Here is a 6747-nt window from a genome sequence, read left to right as displayed (position 1 = left end):
TGGTTATATTATGGAAGAAGTTTATGTGGAACAACATATGGAATTTGAAAGTTTTGATTTTCCAAATCATGTTTTTAAGTTGAAAAAGGCTCTTTATGGTTTAAAACAAGCTCCAAGAACTTGGTATGATAGACTTAGTAATTTTCTTATTGAGAATGGTTTTAAAATGGGTAAAATTGACACTACTCTCTTTATTAAGTCTAAAGAAAATGAGATGCTTCTAGTGCAAATATATGTGGATGATATTATTTTTGGTTCTACTAATCCTTCTATGTGTGAAGAATTTTCTAAATGCATGCATAATGAGTTTGAAATGAGTATGATGGGAGAACTTAGCTTCTTCCTTGGACTCCAAATCAAACAACTCAATGATGGTATCTTCATAAGTCAAGAGAAATACACAAGGGATTTGCTCAAAAGGTTCAAATTCAATGAAGGTAAAATTGCCAAAACTCCTATGAGCACATCCACTAAGCTTGACAAGGATGAGAAAGGTAAATGTGTGGATGTAAAGACTTATCGAGGTATGATTGGCTCTTTACTTTATTTAACCGCTAGTAGACCCGATATTATGTTTAGTGTATGTGTTTGTGCTAGATTTCAATCTTGTCCTAAAGAATCTCATGTGCATGCCGTTAAAACAATTTTTAAATATTTGCTTGGAACTATTGATTTAGGCTTGTGTATCCTAGAAATGTTGAATTTAATTTGGTAGGATATTCCGATGCGGATTTTGCGGGTAGTTTACTTGACCGAAAGAGTACTAGTGGGACTTGCCAATTTCTTGGTAGTTCCTTAGTTTCTTGGTTTAGTAAAAAGCAAAATTCGGTTGCTTTATCAACTACCGAAGCGGAATATATTGTGGTTGCTAGTTATTGTGCTCAAATTCTTTGGATGAAACAAACTCTTCGTGATTTTGGATTAAAGTTTGAAAATGTGCCTATATTTTATGATAATACAAGTGCCATAAATTTGACTAAAAATCCTATACATCATTCTAGGACTAAGCATATTGATATTAGGCATCACTTTATAAGAGAGCATGTGCAAAACGGTCATATTACTCTTGAATTTGTAAGCTGAAATAATCAATTAGCGGATATTTTTACCAAGCCTTTAAATGAAGAATGCTTTTGCAAAATTAGGCTTGAGCTTGGTATTATTTGTTGTGATGCATCTTGATTTTGTATTTGTTATTTTTTTTTTAAATGCATATTGATAGGGAGAGCATTTATGCAAAATTGTGTTCATATTTTTAGGGGGAGCTTTTTATGTTATTAATTATTTTTTTTTGTTCTTTTTGATGATTCCAAAGGGGGAGAAGTTTAAGAAAAATTTGTTCTAGAAATGTTTCATGATTTATTGGTTTATTAATCCATGGATGTATCAATTGAGGGGAAGAAATTAATCTTTGAATGGTTTTTAAGTATGATATTTTGGATTTACTATGATGTCTATGTATTTTTCTTTGGAAGTTTGTCATCATCAAAAAGGGGGAGATTATTGGCTTTTTGGCCTTAATCTCAAATTAATTAATTAATTAATTAATGTTTTGATGATAACAAACTTAATTTTATTTATTGACATTTTTTGTATTTTAAAGTGTCCAAAGTGTAGAGCTCGTTACAACGATTCAAACGACTGTTAGATCATCCAAATCGGAGCTCAAACGGAGAAGTTACGATCGAAACAAATTGGAAGAAAAAATACCCGAAAAGATGACGTGGACAGTTCGTAAGCTGATAAGTGACAAGCTTCTTTGTAAAATATATATATATTGAAAAAAAAGAAAAGAAAAAGATTAAAAAAATCAAAACAAAAATTATGTCACTGTCACATTAAATGTTGTGTCAGTGTTTAAAAAGAAAAAAAAATTGAAAACTTTACCGTTTTCTCACACACACACACACACACACACATATATATATATATATATATATATATATATATATATATATATATATATATATATATTATTCTTAATTTATCTTTTTTTCAAAATTATCTCAACCCTTCATTTTTAATGATTAAGATCTAATAGTTCAAAATTAAACTTGATTTTTTACCATTTTCTTCCCTCTATTTAAACAAAACTTTTCATTCAAAATAAAACAACAATTCTCTTATTCTCAATCCTCCATAACTTCAAAATTCTCACTTTGCTAATCTCTTCAAGTTCTCAATTTTTCTTTCCATCTTATTTATGAGAGAAATTTTATTGTTGTGAGGATTGAAATTTTTGTGAGCTCAAATTTGTATATTTACTCCATTTGAGAGTTTGTAAGTGTGTGTTTCAAAATCTTCAACTCATTGTAACGGTGTAATCCTCACCATGGAGAGGATCGTATTTGCTCTTGTGAAGAGCAGTATACCGGTTTGACTCCTACCGTAGAAAGAGTCAGAATTTCAATTTACAACCCAAGAGGTGCTTGGGAAGTGGAGTAAGACAGTTGTGCCGAACCACTATAAAAATTCCCGGTGTCAAATTTCTCTAACCCTCTCTCTTATTTATTTTTGCAATTAATCTTAGAATTTTATTGTTTGCTTTAAATTTCTCTTGTTTGCCTTAGAATTTATTTTATCTTACTTTGTTAAAATTGCATATTTCAAAAAGTGTATTATTTTTGTTTAAATTGGGCCCATTTATTAAAAAGTTTATATTTTGTTAATTAAATCCTATTCACCCCCCCCCCCTTCTAGGATTGCCATACCGATCCAACAATTTTGCACCACTGTAATCCCTCCTTTCTTGGGTACACATTTGACTGGGCTCTCCCAATCACTATCTGCTATTGGGTAAATTATCCCAGCATCAAACCACTTGATGATTTCTTTCTTAACTACCTCCTTCATAGCAGGGTTCAGCCTTCTCTAGTGTTTAATTGAGTTCTTGCAGTCCTCTTTCAGATTGATTTTATGCATCCAGTAGCTTGGACTGATACCCTTTATGTCTGCTATAGTCCAGCCAATGGCATTCTTGTGATTCTTTAGCATTTCTATCAGCCAAAACTCTTTCTCCTCGGCCAAGTCAGCTGCAATAATTATTGACAATGTCTCAGCTTCTCTAAGATAAACGTATTTAAGATGTGTTGGCAGAACCTTCAGGTCCAACTTGGGGGCTTTCTCCATAGAAGGTAGCAATGGTGCTTGCTCTCTGTCATTCAATTCTAGCAGTTCAAATGCTTTCTTGTATACTCTATCGGATGGGGCTTCATTTGGTCTGCCTTGGATCAGTTTGGCTTCATTTTCCTTTTCTTCGAAAATTTTGGTTATCTCCTACTCCAGTTGGTCTAGTAGCTCTGCTGTTTGCATTTCTTCACTCCGCAAATCATCTGCAAGCCTTAACAAAGAGCATTCTTCTATATCAGCAGGAAATTTAATGGAATTAAAAACAGAAAATGTCACCTGCTAGTCATTAACTCGCATGGTAAGTTCTTCATTATGTACATCTATTAAGGCTCTAATCGTGGATAAGAACGGTCTTCTCAAAATAATTGGGATTTCCTTGTCAACTTCGTAGTCTAGGATGATGAAGTTTGCTGGAAAGATGAATTTGTCCACTTGCACCAAAACATCCTCAATCTTACCCTCTAGATATGTAATGGACCTATCTGCCAACTACAGGGTGACGGTTGTGGGTCTTGCTTGACCAATCCCTAGCTTTTGATACACTAATAGGGGCATAAGGTTGATGCTGGCTCCTAAATCACACAGAGCATGCCCTACATTCTTTCCCCCTAAGACACAGGAATGGTGAAACTCCTTGGGTCACCCATTTTCTGAGGAAGTTTTCCTGTCAAGATTGCACTCAAAGCCACTGTCTCAAATTCTCCTAGCCTTCTTTTCTTTGCCAATATGTCCTTGAGAAATTTAACGTAGTTTGGCATATGCTCCAGTGCTTCCACCAAGGGTATGTTAATATGGAGCTGCTTCAGCACCTCTAAAAAATGGTCATATTGTAAGTCTTGGCTTTTCTTTTGCAATTTCTAAGGGTAAGGAGGGGGTCCTCTATGCTCCACTGGAATTTTTACTTTCTTTTGCACTAGAATTTCCATCGAGACTTCTTCAACCGGTTCTATTTCTGTTGCCCCCTTTCCTTTTTTGATCTCAGGCTCAGTTTGCTTCACAATTTCCTGCTATGCCACTGGTTCTGGTTGTCCCATTTGCTCAACTGATGCTCCAACATCGTTCACTACATTCTCTTCAGTGGTCATGTTTTCTGCTACACTTTCAGTTAGCTTTTCTGTCTAAGGTTCATCCTGTTGTACTGCATTATCTTCTTGCATCAGATACAAGTATGGGTGTGGTAATGCCTTTCCACTGCGAAGAATTAATGCTTGACATTGCTCCTTCCCTTCCCTCTTAAGATTTTCAGTATCACTTAGCAAGGTACCTTGTGGCCTGTTTTTCAATTCAATAGTCATTTGTCCCAGTTGAACTTCCATATTTCTTAAAGTAGCAGCTTGGCTTTGAATCAATGCGTCACTCTTGGCCATATAATCTCTCATCAGAGCTTCCATAGAATTCGAGAGGTTAGTTGCTTCCCCTTGCTCCTTGTTGTTGATTAGGCATCAGTAATCCTGGTTGCTGGATTGTTTTCTGCTGATAATGTTCGGCATTTTGATTTCCATGACCACCCTGATTTCCTCCCCAGCTAAAATTTAGTTGTTGCCTCCACCCTGGGTTATAAGTATTTGAGTAAGGGTTGTTCTTGCTAAGATTGCCCAAATAATACAGTGATGTTGGGTTTTCTGGGCAAGAATCATACGAATGATCACCTTCATAGTAAGAATAAGAGATTGCCATTACCTTGCTTGATACAGGGGTAGTGGATGATGTTGTAGCAGGACTCATGTTCTTCATCATGTTGGTTAAGTTTGCAATTTGATCTTTTAGGGAGACCATCTCATTAGTGCTTGCAATCCCATAGTTGCCTCTATCATTTATAGCTCTGGAATCTGACCAATGGTAGTTATTGGACGAAATTCTTTCCAATATATCCACTACTTCTCTGTAAGATTTAGACAACAGGGCTCTATGAGCTGATGCATCAACAACCATTCTGGTTGCTTCGTTAAGTCCATTGTAAAATGTTTCTATTTGGATACACTTTGGCAAACCATGGTGTGGACATCTTCTGAGTAGCTCCTAAAACCTTTCCCATGACTCACTCATGGATTCTCCTTCTCTTTGCTGGAAGTTGTTGATGTCCCCTCTAAATTTGGCGTTCTTGCTTGAGAGAGGGTACTTTATCATAAATTTCTCGATGAGGTCATTCCATGAGGTAATAGATTCTGCTGGCATAGAGTTCAACCAGTCTCTTGCCTTGTCCTTCAATGAGTAAGGGAACAATTTCAAACGTAATGCTTCTTTTGATACTCCTTGCATCTTAAAGGAGTCACTCACTTCCAAAAAATATCTTAAATGGAGATGGTGGTCTTCAGATGGGTTCCTATAAAATTGGCCCACTGTTTGAAGCATTTGAAACACGACAAGTTTTAGTTCAAATCGTTCAGCTTCTACCTCTGGTCCTACTATGACTGGATGAAAACCGTGGAATGAAGGCACAGCATAAACTCTGATAACTCTATCTCCGTCGTCTACCAACATAATGGCATTAAAAGGGGGTACAACTGCTGGTTCAGCCATTTCTCCTCCGTTGTGTTCCTCAACTACTGGGTTAGGGAGCCTTGGTGGGTGATCCATTGGGTTAATTTCCACTCTTTGTCGATGTTGCTCTCTCCCTCTCTGATGGAATGTGTGCTCAATTTCGTTGTCAAGTAGATACTCTAACTCTTGCAAATCGTGCATTCACCATCAAAGTTCACCAACACAGTAGTCAAAGATCTAGCACAAAATTTCTTTAAGTAAAATACAGAGTGTTAAACAATTTAGTCCTCGGCAACGGCGCCAAAAACTTGTTGTCTACAGATTATGCAACCAATTCTTATATGCAAGTATACACAATCATCGAAGCAAGTAATAAAAAGTTTGAATCTACAGAGACTAAGTGCTAAAACACTGGATATTTCCCAAGAAATCAGTGTATTAAACTAAATAAGTTTTCTTCTGAACAAACGCTAAACTAAACAATGATGCAGACGTTTCAAATCTATTCTTAGACACATGTAAATTTTCGCTAGAGCTAGCAAATATAACCACTCAACGAGCAACTTCTTATGAAAATAAGGGCGTAAGGTGGAGAGAACAGCGACTCTTTCTAGGCTACTCTAACAATTCTGCAGCATTAATGGAGTGAATGCAGTGGTCAAACAGACAAGATACTTTTTCAAGCACCCCAAATTTTCTACCATTAGAGTTCTTAGACAAACAATAACAACATATATGAACAGTTTTTAACAAAGCTATGTGGTGCTTATCCCTAAGTTACCACACTCTAAACTCAAGTAGACTCTAGCTCGAGATGAAGTTTTTCGCTCCCTAATACATTTTTCCAAAGGTTATTAAGAAGATATTTCAATATGATGATCAAGCACATTGAAAATAGAGTGACACAACAACTTCAAATCAAAACACACTATCATTAATACAAAACAAAAAAGTTACATCCATTGAAATGAGTTCACAACATCTGCCCCTTACACAAGATGTTTAGCAAGAGATAGCCATAAGGAGACTAAAAAGTATAGGAATAAAAATAATACAAAGAGCTTAAAAGATGAAGAGAGGGAGCTGAAGATCAGCTCCCAACTAGAGTTCTCGGCTTTTTTTTATGCTATAGTTGTC

General features: G+C 35.8%; 1 non-coding gene and 1 pseudogene across 1 annotated transcript; one reads left to right on the top strand and one right to left on the bottom strand.

Moving 5' to 3' along the window:
- Nucleotides 1-4533: 4533 nt before the first annotated feature.
- Nucleotides 4534-5811, bottom strand: LOC148210885 (uncharacterized; annotated as a pseudogene).
- Nucleotides 5117-5223, top strand: LOC148210886 (small nucleolar RNA R71). Its single transcript, XR_015792046.1, has one exon. It is a non-coding gene; the product is annotated as a small nucleolar RNA R71 (small nucleolar RNA).
- Nucleotides 5812-6747: the final 936 nt, after the last annotated feature.

This window comes from Momordica charantia (genome assembly GCF_013281855.1).
Source record: "Momordica charantia cultivar OHB3-1 chromosome 6 unlocalized genomic scaffold, Mcharantia_2.0 BLBB01000006.1, whole genome shotgun sequence".
Classification (NCBI taxonomy): Eukaryota; Viridiplantae; Streptophyta; class Magnoliopsida; order Cucurbitales; family Cucurbitaceae; genus Momordica; species Momordica charantia.
The sequence above is the reverse complement of the archived record's forward strand: the minus strand, read 5'-3'. Positions and strand labels throughout refer to the sequence as shown.